At 42.8% G+C, this 12,097-nt stretch overlaps 1 protein-coding gene across 8 annotated transcripts in view; it reads right to left on the minus strand.

The window, feature by feature from the left end:
* The window catches only part of EPHA6 (EPH receptor A6), a 467,959-nt gene that overhangs the window by 191,620 nt on the left and 264,242 nt on the right, over window positions 1–12,097 (minus strand). The gene's annotated exons all lie outside the window — the stretch shown is intronic.

Consider the following 12,097-nt stretch of genomic DNA (forward strand, 5'->3'; position numbering starts at 1 on the left):
GTTTTTTTTTTAAAGCAACTATGTTTAGCAATTTATTTATCAGACAAAAATCCCAGTCCTTATTACTGGCATTTGACAGAAATCACCGGCTATAATGCACCGAGCTTCTCAGAGCTGTCATTTACAAAAACTGTAATTTTAAATGGACCCTCCATCACGTCTAACTCCTAATTATCTTGTCTAAGTGGTTTTGCCAGGCGAGTAAGATAAAAACAATTAGCATGAAGGGTGGTGAAACTCAAAAAGTCAAAAACTGATAGTATTTGAAGAAAGACTAAGGCTTTGATTCCTACCCGTACGCTGAAATGAAACCTGTGGTATAGATTCATTTTTTTATACATATATACTCAATTAGCATAATTTTTTTCACTATTCATTATGGCCAGTGAGATGAAAATTCAATTAGTCACACAGCTTTGCTCAGAGGGCCTAAGTGGTGATGAGGTGGGAAATCATGAAAAAACATGAAAGCAGTGCAGTTTATTTGAAGGCTTTCCGTATTTACTTGGGCTGTGAGATACAATCTGAACTTGTAAACCCTCTGAGGAGGATTTGGGGTTTTTTTTTTAGTTAAAGCTTGAATAGTTCCCTATTTCTATATATTGTTTCACATAATTACCCACTTCTAAAACCCTACGTGGCTTCAGCTCTTTAATAGTTTGCTGCCCTTCTCAGCCCACAACTCCCTGCTTTTTCCAAAGTGTGAATTTTGGTGCACGGATTTGTTATGGCCTTGCTTTTAAACTTCAGAAAAGAATATGCAAGCATACAGAGCTTAAAGAAAATCAATTGTACCCTTCACTTCTTTATGGAAAAACTGAACTTCTATATAGGAACAAGAACGCTCGTACCTAAAATTTCCTCACCAGCATATTTGTCTGAATCGATCATACTTCAGAACGCATTTCTGACTAGTTATGTTGCAAATGCCAATAGAAGTACATGTCTCCAGTCTATTCCATCCCTCAAACTTCAGTGCTTTTGCCTTTAGGCACACAGGACCTTAATTAAATACACTGCAGTGAAAATGAAGCCCGCAAAGGCACAGTGCTTTATTAACCAGACAGCTGACCACTTTACATTTACAATAAAGGTGTGTTACCTTCACATTATTTTATATCTGCTTCAATTACAAGAAATGCTCAACTCATCAGAAAATTGTGTAATTGGACTCTAGGATTTAATACTATATTTTACTGAAAACAGAAAAAACATTTCTTAGGACAAGAGCTGCTTCAAATGTCTGAAATGGTTTCAAATATCTCTAGAATTATTGAAGGATGGAAGTAAATAAATCTTTGTCATTTCTCACTGTTGACATGAATACAAAATCTAAAGGACTGTGGCTAAATTACAGCATGACCATTCCCAGCATCACTCAAACACTGCTGCAGTGGAGAGCAGTTATATGGCAGCCCATCACGAGGAATTTTATGCTGCACCAGCATGCAATATTTGTATGCATGCTCGGGTCACAGTCAGAAGCACTGAAGACAATATTATCGCATTTGGGGTAGCCTGTACAGCTCAGTTGATGGTCTAGAAAGTGTTCACTTACAAAATGACAGTCAAATGCTGTTTGCCTCACTTACAAACACACTGTCCAAGGTACACCCTTGCAAATCAGAAAGCACAGAGACACTGGTGAGATGGTGACTACTGAGGAGGATCTCCCTGGTTATGGGGGAGAAGAGAGACCAAACCTCTATCTCTTGATGTGGGCACCACCACCTCCAGCAGCACCTGCAGCCAACAGGGCTCTCCCAGTACATCATTTCGCTGCAGAACTTTGAAGGTATACTTAAAAGGTGTACATGACCACCTCCCAGCAAATAACTGCCAGTTAATGAAGGAATGTAACATTAGACACAAAAGTCATAGCCAGGACTTCAGAAGGAACTACTGCAAGTAAAGTGACTTGTAATAAAACATAGTAGATTTCCAGAAAACAATACATTTTCAGTTTGCATAGCAGAAACTGGTAAATTGCTGTGTAAGTGCATATGCAGTATACAGCAACTGGGACAGTAAAAATAATAGGGAATGCTGCTTCTTATAGCATTTTTTTGCAGCAAAAAGTATATCTTTTACCTTTAGGAGGCATGTTATACAAACATAATGAAGTATTACTGGGGAATTATAAAGACAGTAATTTGCACAGGATGAGTCTTCTTCTCCCAAATTGCTTTTTTGCCTTTACGTTTGAGGCAATGCATGTGAAGCAATTAAAATTTTAAATAAAAGTTGAATGAATGCTAGTGAGCATTACTGCAGAACATATGAAGATGGAAACCTGTATCAATCTGTTCTAGCAACCAAAACTTCCATCTCAGAGGCAAGCAAAGGTCTCTTTTCTGGATTGACTTAGCCTGTAATCCTGCTAAAGAATTAGGCCGATACAAGTAATTAGCTCAGCCAAAGAACTAAATAAATGCCCATACAACACATTCCTAAACCGAGATTTAGCAAATGCAATAAATACGTTCTTTTGAAACATTGATTTGAAATGGAAACTGGATTCCTTACCTGACCTGAAGAATTCCATCACGATTAAGTTTAGCATCTTGCAGCTTGGTAGGAAAAGTTATAACCCAACTCTCTTTTCCTTTAACTCTCAAGCACTTGCCAGTTCATAAGGATCACAGCAGGGATGGTGATACTTAAAATTATAGTGGTATAGCAACAGTACTAGTAGTAGTAGCAGTAGCATTAAAAATAATAAAATAACAAGTGATGTGCTGCATTCAGATTACTGACGGGTTTGCTATTGAGCCACAAACTGGAGAGCTTACTCACAGCTTATCTGAACACTACAGGTCTAGAAATCAACATGAAAACGCCAGAAGTATCAGAACTGTCACAATCTCTACTCTGTAGCATATGTGGAAAACAAAATGTCTTTAGCTCTTTGCTGCTTGGGGTATTTCTATTTCTGTTCTGTCTTTAGAAATACAAAGATGTCATTCAGTCTTTTCCCTGGCTGCATCCTTTCTCACAGCGTTGTTTCCAGAGCTCCAAGGCACCCAACAAGTGACCTCTGTGTAATTCAAGAGTACAGAAAATGAGCTCTGATAATTTCCAAGCCTGCAGCTTTGGCTCTAGTAATTTAAATTGCATATTCACACAGAACTTGCATATGCAGAAAGCTTGAGAACCAAATAAAGGCATGGATTTGGCGGTGAGGAAAGGGCTGCCTTATCAGCTCTCCTTCATGAAGTTCTGTTTATCCGCAGTATAGCTAGCAAGAAGGTAAGATTTCCCTATTCTCATTAGAATGTTCTCAAACATTAGCTCTTCCCTGGGGACCTACTGTTTTCAGGACTTAAGGATTTTGTGGGATTTCACCTGTTATTTCTATCTGGTGACAAGCATACAAAAATATTTGTGTACGACACCAGAAACAGAGACCCTTGCTGAGAGAATGCTGAGATGGTTTAACATAAATAACTTTTAAATACTTTCCCAAAAGGATAATAAATATAGTGCAGAATCTGTTTTCCCCCTTTTTTACAGATTATATATTACTTATTTCAACTGAATTTAAACCAATTCCTAATTAACTCAAGTTAGTCCACATGAAGTTTACACATTGTCATGGATGAGTATCAGAAGAAACTTAATTTTGGCAAAAAAGAAAGGCTATCCTGAAGAGGTCAGGTCTGCCAGAAATGACCTCGTCCAATTTTTTTGGGTGACTTCAGAGTGAAAAAGTAGCTGCTGCCCTGAGTACAGAAGTGTGAGGCTTTGACTGATAAAAGTCAAAGGGCATGCAGAAATCTCAGCTTCCAGATCAATGCACAAGCCTCTCCAGTACAGCAGCTGTGGGAGGGAGGGTCTCTCCCTTTTCAGTTTTCACTGAGGTCTGACATGACATGACAGATCTGTCACCTACATGACTGTGAGGCATGACATCCAGAGGGTTTACTGTGATGCTGATTTAACAGTGATTGAAAAGCGAACCTTAACTTGTAAAAGTTTTCACGGTCTCTCTGTACCCAAGCATTAGACAAAAATCTATGCTGAAAGCTGTTCTGTCCTAGGAAAGAGCAAGAGCTGGCATCAGCCTTGTTTCTGAGGACACAGAGAAAAGGCACTGCCATCAGCTGGCAATGGGCATCAGCAGCCACCCCTGACCATGCTGCTCAGGCACCCCAAATCAGAGCTGGAGCGTGGGCCCTTCAGTCAGTTTTAGGGTGAGACTCCTGCTCTTACCGTCTTGCTATAGCTAAGGGAAAAGAGGGATTATTGCTTATTTTCTGAAATAACTGTTCTAAGCCTGCTATGATGAGATGCAATGCAATAAAGCAAAGAGCTCATTCTCCAAATGGCAGAAATGTCCCTATTTGGTCTTTAACAACAGCAAAGGTGCAGAGAGATGTGGAAACGGCACCACACCACAGCATAGAGAACAAAGCTGGTACTTGCCAAATACTGCCTGTCAAACAAGCCAAAAATGTGTCAAACTTAATTTTTAAGTTCTTCCCCTCTATCTGCATAAACAGGCATAGATGGATGCATGCACATATATTTTTTATATAGGTCCATATGCGTGTTTATACATAGAAAACGCAGACCTGATTAGAGTGAAAAACTGTAATGAATTTATTCAGGCTTTGTCATTGTCTGTGTCTTCAGCAAGCAATACAAAATAAAATTCCAGGTAAGATGAAATACTGCCTTTTTAAAAGAAAACCAAATTTCTCTTGCTCAAAAGCATTTTATGGGAGCAGGATGACTGCCCATCATCTGCCCTCTTTTTGTTAGTTCTTCACAAACAACTTTAGAGGCAACTGGTGAATTTCAGACAAACTTAGAGAAGTACAAAAGATGTATTTCTATAACTTCCCTGAGAATCAATATCTACATAAAGACAGATTCAACAATATATGTGTAACTGTGAACTAGTCCCAGCAATTACTGCCAATACTCTAGCCAAATCAGAGGAATCACAAGAAACAGCCCGAAGCACCAATCTGAAGGAAATTAAGTCATACCAGTCTTGCTACTCATGCTACAAATAGCTTCATTTTTAAGGTTAAAAACAAAAAAAAAACAAACAAAAAAACCAAAACACCCCAAAAAGGGTATTTTTACAAAAAACACTGATACAGAATCTATTAAGAAGTGGAAGGATGAAATTAGGCAGGTTGAACTTTACATAAAGACTCTATAAATGTATTAATTTATTGCTTTCTTACATCCTGTCAGTGTTATCACTGTATATGAAAAAAAGTAGTTCTTAAAACTTAATGCAAAAGAAAAGCACAAGTTATTAAATTAACAAAGTTCAAATTAAAGGCATGTTCTTATGAAGGGACAGTACAAGGATAATTAACATTTCCAGAGATGAATTAAGTGGAACCGATTTTATAAGTAGTGTTGTCTTATGTATAAGAGTTCAGTTACCAGCAATAAAAGAAAATGTTGTGATTTTGACATCAGTGTTAAGTCTTTAAAGAGACTCAACACCTAGCTGATGCCTCATTTTGAATGTAGAGTAGTTAAATATCTTTGCTAAAAAGTATGCTGGTAAATGGTTACACACAGGTCTTCACTGAAAAAGCCACAGGAGAATCTGTGATAGCTTCAGTGTATTTAAGGAGCATCGATTCCTAAATACGCTTTCATAGAGGTACTCAGGCATATCAAACGGAGCAATACGAGCATCAATCAAATGCCTGAAACCCATTCATTTAGGAAACAATTAAAACACTTTTGAATTGCAAGATATCCTGACTGCAAACTGCCCTTTAAACATTCTCTAAAATTTGATGAATTAAAATAAATTAATTGCCTACTGAGATAAGTGCATGATAGGAGGTTTTACACTACCAAACTACTGCATATGTTAATGTATTACATCAGTGACTCCTCTGCAGGTCAAACCAGGGACCTACAATTCACTCTACTGTCAACGGACTGAAAGGCTGTACTTAGCTGGCTCAACTAAGTGAGATAGCAGAATATTTTCTAATGTTGAATGCAATATTTTCTATTTCTTCCCACTCTCCATAGATCCCACAGGACATAACGAGTTATTAAGCATATTTTCACCATAATTACAGGAGACTTCTCTGAAAAATAAAAACCAAATTAGCAGATTTTATCTGAGTAATGTAGTAATACAACTTTAATAATTCTATATAAATTGGATTTCAAAACGGTGTTTTTTGATGATGCAAATGGTAGACTCCTGAATATCAAATCATGCTAACAATGCATCTAGGCTTCCTCTAAACAGGCTGTAAAAAGCATCAAGTCTTTTATGGTATTAGTGATTGCCATGGTTTAAGCCCAGCTGGCAACCCAGAAAACCACACATCCATTTCCTCACTCCCCTCCCATTCCTCCCCTGGCTCCCAGAGGGATGGCGAGGAGAAGGGAAAGAATGTTATTCCCACAGGTTAAGATGAGAACAGTCCAGTAACTAAGGTATAACACAAACCACTGCTGCTACTACCAATAACAAAAATAAGGGAAATAACAAGGGAAGAGAATACAACCTCTCACCACCTGCCAACCGATACCCAGCCTGACCCCGAACAGTGACCTAGCTCTTCTCGGTAACTGCCCCCAGTTTACATAGTGTGCATGACGTGCTGTGGTTTGGCTAGCTTGGGTCAGGTGTCCTGTCTCTGCTTCCTCCTGCTCCCTGGCAGAGCATGAGACTCAGAAGGTCCTTCGTCAGAATAACTGTTACTTAGCAAGAACTGAAAGCATAAGTGTTATCGGTGCTGTTGCCAGGCTGAAAGTCAAAACCACAGCACTGCACCAGCTACTAAGAAGGAGAAAAATGACTGCTACTGCTGAGCCCAGGACAGTTTGTTCCACAGGGTAATGTTTCTTGTACAGGCTCTTTAGATATTTGCTTGCGTTTATTAGCATTCATGTGTCTAGTGTGGGGCTTTACCTCTTGTATAACTGCTTGAATGCAACACTTCACTGACTGCTGCCTAATTCCAAGTTCTTGAAAGCTCCAAGTGTTTTGATCCCAATTTGGTTTAAACCCTCTGGACCGAGCAGGTTTTCCCTGCAACACTCATGAAACACAAGTAAGTGACTCAGTTGTGTAGAACAACCCCTCAGTTAAGTATCACGTAAAAAGGACATGGAGCTGTTGGAGCAAGTCCAGAGGGAGGGCCATGAGGATGATCAGGGACTGGAGCACCTCCTGTATGAAGACAGGCTGAGAAAGTTGGGGCTGTTCAGCCTGGAGAAGAGAAGGCTGAGTGGAGACCTCAGAGCAGCTTCCAGTATCTGAAGGGGGCCTGGATACTGGAGAGGAAATCTCCATCAAGGACGGCAGGGACAGGACAAGGGTTGATGGGTTTAAACTTAAATGGGACAAATTTAGGTTAGATATAAGGAAACAGTTCTTTACTGTAAGGGTGGTGAGGCGCTGGAATGGGCTGCCCAAGGATGTTATGGATCCACAAGCTCCAGCAGTGTTCATGGCCAGGTTCGACAGAGCCTTGGGTGACATGCTTTAGTGTGAGGTGTCCCTCCTCAAGACAAGGGGTTGGAACTAGATGAGCATAAGGTTCTTTGCAACCCTAACTATTCTGTGATTCTATACGCATAACGTAGCATAGCCTTCTGTTGTACTCCGTTCCATCCCATTCCATTTTATTCTGTTCCATTCCATTCCCTACACTCACAATGAGTTGTACAATTAGGAGAATATTATTTACCCGAAATGCCAAGGAAATTTCAGCACCAGAAGCACTTTCAAAGACACAAATCAGAACGATTACAGGTGGAAAGAGTGTTTTATTTATAAATAGTTATTTTAGTTGTCTCGGTTTGGTTTGGTTTAGCTTAGTTTAGTTGATTTCAGTCTGGTTTAGCTTAGACCCTTCACTTGAGCTGGAAAAACCTCCCTTGCAGCCTGACAAAGGAAAGGCAGGGCAGGAGCGGTGCCGTGGTGGTGCGAGAGCAGTGCAGGAAGCAGCCAGCCAGAAAGGGCCAGGGAAGAGCTGACAAGGGGTGGTGCTCAATGCTACAGAGGACAGCAGCGAGTCCCGGGGCCACGCTGGGGCCACCGTGGGAGTCCAGGAGGCTGCCTCCCCCCGGATGCGGGGCACGAGGGCCACCTGCGTGGAGCACGAGCAGCTGCCTTTGGGACACAGTGAGCCAAAGGAGCCCCATGAAGGGGCTGTGCTCGGCTGCGGAGGAAGGCAAAAAACCCCAGGGACGCTTGCTAGTCCAGCCTGGGGAGAAAAAAGCCTTCCCCCCCCCAGCTGCAGGACACGAGGGGCCACCTTCGTGGTGCACGAGCACCAGGCGATAACGCAGCCAGAACGGCCCCAGGAGCCCTGACAAGTGGTGATGCTCGGTGCTCAGAGGAAGGCAAAAAACCCCCGGGGACCGGGGCCAATCTGCCCCGGGGGAAAATTCCTTCCTGACCCCAGTGCTGGCGATCGGCTGCTCCCTGAGCATGTGAGCAAGACCTGCTCCTGGTCCACACGCTGCTTATGCCTCTGAGGGGACAAGGGGACGCTGGCACTGCCTTTTCTGCCTCTGTCTGGAGCCATCTCAGGGGCTTCCAACACCACCAGAATGCCAATGGGCTGATGAATCCTCAGAGCAAAAATCTTCCTGTGCTTGGCAGTGGAGCCCCAGAGCACTGGGGGAGGGCACTGAACCAACTGTGCGTCCTATTTCTTCCGGCTGCTGCCACTCTCTCCCCAGGAGATGAGGATGGTGAGCTCCCCGATGACTCACGCAGGATTTCCATCCATGCATCCATCTGTCCATTCATCAGACGAGCTTTGAGCATGGCCCCTCCAAGAGCTGCAACTGCAGCAGAGAACCTCCTGCAGCTTCATGTTCCCTCCCTCAGCACCCTCCTCACCTAATTCCCTGGTGCTGAGGACATGAGGGTGGTGAGCTCCCCGACGACTGAAGCAGGATTTCCATCCATGCATCTATCTATCCATCCATCAGATGAGCTTTGAGCATGGCCCCTCCAAGAGCTGCAACTGCAGCAGAGAACCTCCTGCGGCTTCATGTTCCCTCCCTCAGCACCCTCCTCACCTAATTCCCTGGTGCTGAGGACATGAGGATGGTGAGCTCCCCGACGATTGAAGCAGGATTTCCATCCATGCATCCATCTATCCATCCTTCAGATGAGCTTTGAGCATGTTCCCTCCAGGAGCTGGAATGGCAGCAGAGAACCTCCTGCAGCTTCATGCAGCTTTGTGTTTCCTCCCTCGGTTCCCCCCTCACCTAATTCCCCAGTGCCCAGGAGATGAGGATGGTGAGCTCCCCGACGACTGAGCAGGATTTCCACCCATCCATCCATCCATTTGATGAGCTTTGAGTGTGGTCCCTCCAGGAGTTGGAACATCAGCACCGAACCTCCTGCAGCTTCGTGCTGCTTCAAGTGCTCCCCCCATCAGCTCCCTCCCCCTCCCAGTAATTCCCCCGATGCCTCAAGGGCTTCCTCTCAGATGCCCTCAGGCTGCCAGCTCTGTCCTGGTGGCAGCGCCGGGCACTCTGGCAGTGGGAGAGGGGAGGACGCTGGACTTACACTGCCCCAGAGCATTGTGATGCTGCGTTGCCAGGTGCTGGCGCTATGACATGGGGGTGACGGTTCCCCCGCATCCCTGCCCACCGCAGCCCTGCTGCTGCCACCTCGCCCAGCATCCCTTGGTGAAAGGCCTTTGGGCTGCTGGCCCTGAGGCAGTGCCTGTGCCTGGGGGGCCCAGGGGGATGTCCCTGCCCATGGTGGCCGCACACTGGGCACTGCTGCAGGGTGCCCCTGTAAATAAATCTGGATGTTCAGAACGTACCAATAAAGGCTTTTACACCACGCAGTCATTTGACTGTGGCGATCCCAAAGGTGGAAGAAAGGGGTTAGGGTTCCTTCTGCATGAACTTTGCAGAAATGTAGAGAGCATACAGCATTTCCTCACCACTCCTTATCAATACACCCAGTGGCATTTGCTGCTACACTGCTTATGGTGAGGTCTTCTTCTTGGAAAGAATTTAAGGAATCTCTTGTGTGTTTGTGTCATGGTTTAAGCCCAGCCGGTAACTCAGAACCACACAGCTGTGTGTGATAAAGCAGTAATAAAGCAAATGGTCTATCTTCAGATTCAACGCTGAAAAATTCGAATAGTTGCCAGAGGAAAGAGACTGCAAACATACCCGAATATTTGAGTGCTTCTCTAGTGAGCTCATGTACAGCTACATAAGTTTCAGTGAACTGCATGAAGACTGCAAACTGTCTTTCAAGGTCTCGGCATCCCTTTATCCAGCCCTAACATTGGGGTTCAGACAGTACCTACAATATGTAGGCAGGTATTACAAGACACCAGAGTCTGAACAGAGTAGAAAGCTGTCCTTCCAAAATGAAGTCAGAAGTCACAGCTTTCTATGCAACCCATGCACAGGGCTTTGGTGTTTTTCCTTTCACTACTCACTTTCTTTTAAGCATTCAGTTCTCGTGCAGCAGTTGTTCTGTCTTTATTATCTAGTGTCTTGCAACAGTTTCTCTGCTGCAAGGCAAGTTTTAGTTGTACAAGAAAAGGTTTCTGAAGTAATAAGACCTTTCTGGGCATGATACCAGACTAACACAATTATTGTAAGAGTTTACTGAATTTAACACTTGGTCTGAGGCACCATAACAAAAGCTGTAAGTTGAATGCGTGTTTATGGTTGAGTCTTCAAGTTGTGGAAATGTGTATGGTAGCAATATTGGAAGACTGCTAACTATATAGGCAGAATGATGTAGCATAGTGACAAACCCTTATTAAATCTGTACAGTTCTCTCCAGAATAAACAGGCTTTGCACAGTGACAGACTGTACATATACAGCAACTACCTCACTTCATGATTAGCAAAACGGTACAACACTTAAAACTGCAGAGAATACTGAAAGTACGATGTGTGCTCATGTCATTCACTCGAAGGGCTAAAGCAATTTTTATCTTTAAGTCTATGCCCCCCAGGATTAAGTAACATAGAGCAATCTTCCCATGACAACTGATGATGTATGTATGTATGTATGCATGAATGTATGCAGTACCAGTCACTCCAAGGCAGAACAATACCCACAAACGATACCATCAACTTTGCAGTGGGAAAGGAAATCAAGCATGAGACCAGGAGGGGAGTGCAAGGGTAGGAAAGGGAGTGCCAAGCAAGCTGCTTGGTAACCACAAGGGAAAAAGAGCTCAGCTTAGTACTCTTATTTATACATTCACACTTGCATTGAGAGCTCTGTATTAACTCATTAAATCTTCAACTTCAAACACTTATGTCTTTGTTTTAGGAGGTAAAGACTCAGTTGCACGGACTTCAGCTTTTGTAGGATTTTAAAAATATTTTTCTTCACCTGAGGCAAATGGAGAACTATTTCACCAATCTATATACTCCTAGGGGTCTTTTCACACTACTAATGAGTAACTAATGTGTTGCTAGAAAGAACAAGTCACTCATCAGTTGTGAAATAGTCTCAGATACTGAAACTAGCATTAAATCTGAAACTTTAGAATAGGGAAACTGTTGTCCAGTCAATTCCTGAGTGCTGTTGTGCCTCCTTTTGAATCTGTGCATAGTGGACATAAAGTGAAATAAATGAGAGACTAGTTAAAGAGATGTAAGATTTACAGCTCCGCTTGGTCTTTAAGGTCATACTCTCTTAAAGAGTAATTGTTCATCCTGGCACTTGCTGCCACTAAGACAGTTGACAGCAACTGTAATATCTAGTCAGTGGTGATAGAGATATATGTACCTCACCCCCAACAACCTACAACCTAGGTACAAAACTGTCTCATGCATCTTTCAATTTGCTCTTACATTTTTAAGCTGCCAAACACATCCTCAAAGGAAAGTCACCTTCACATACACATAACTATTGCCACAGACATATACACCCATAACAAATGCCCACTTTTTCAATCAGACTAATTTTTGTTAGTGCTTCTGTATTTGTTGATATATCAGATGGGATTGCTGCAAATAAAAGAGTTGTTTTATGATGCCTTTTCCAATCAGCATCATCATCTTCATTCTAAGTTAGTAATCAACTTCTTGCCTAATTCGTCACACTTCAAGTGAAGCGTGCAGCAAGAGCTACAGTCGTGGCATT

The sequence above is a fragment of the Pezoporus flaviventris genome, unplaced genomic scaffold, assembly GCF_033815535.1.
Source record: "Pezoporus flaviventris isolate CSIRO_AGI_PZ_B2104156 unplaced genomic scaffold, CSIRO_AGI_Pfla_v1 ptg000015l, whole genome shotgun sequence".
NCBI lineage: Eukaryota > Metazoa > Chordata > Aves > Psittaciformes > Psittacidae > Pezoporus > Pezoporus flaviventris.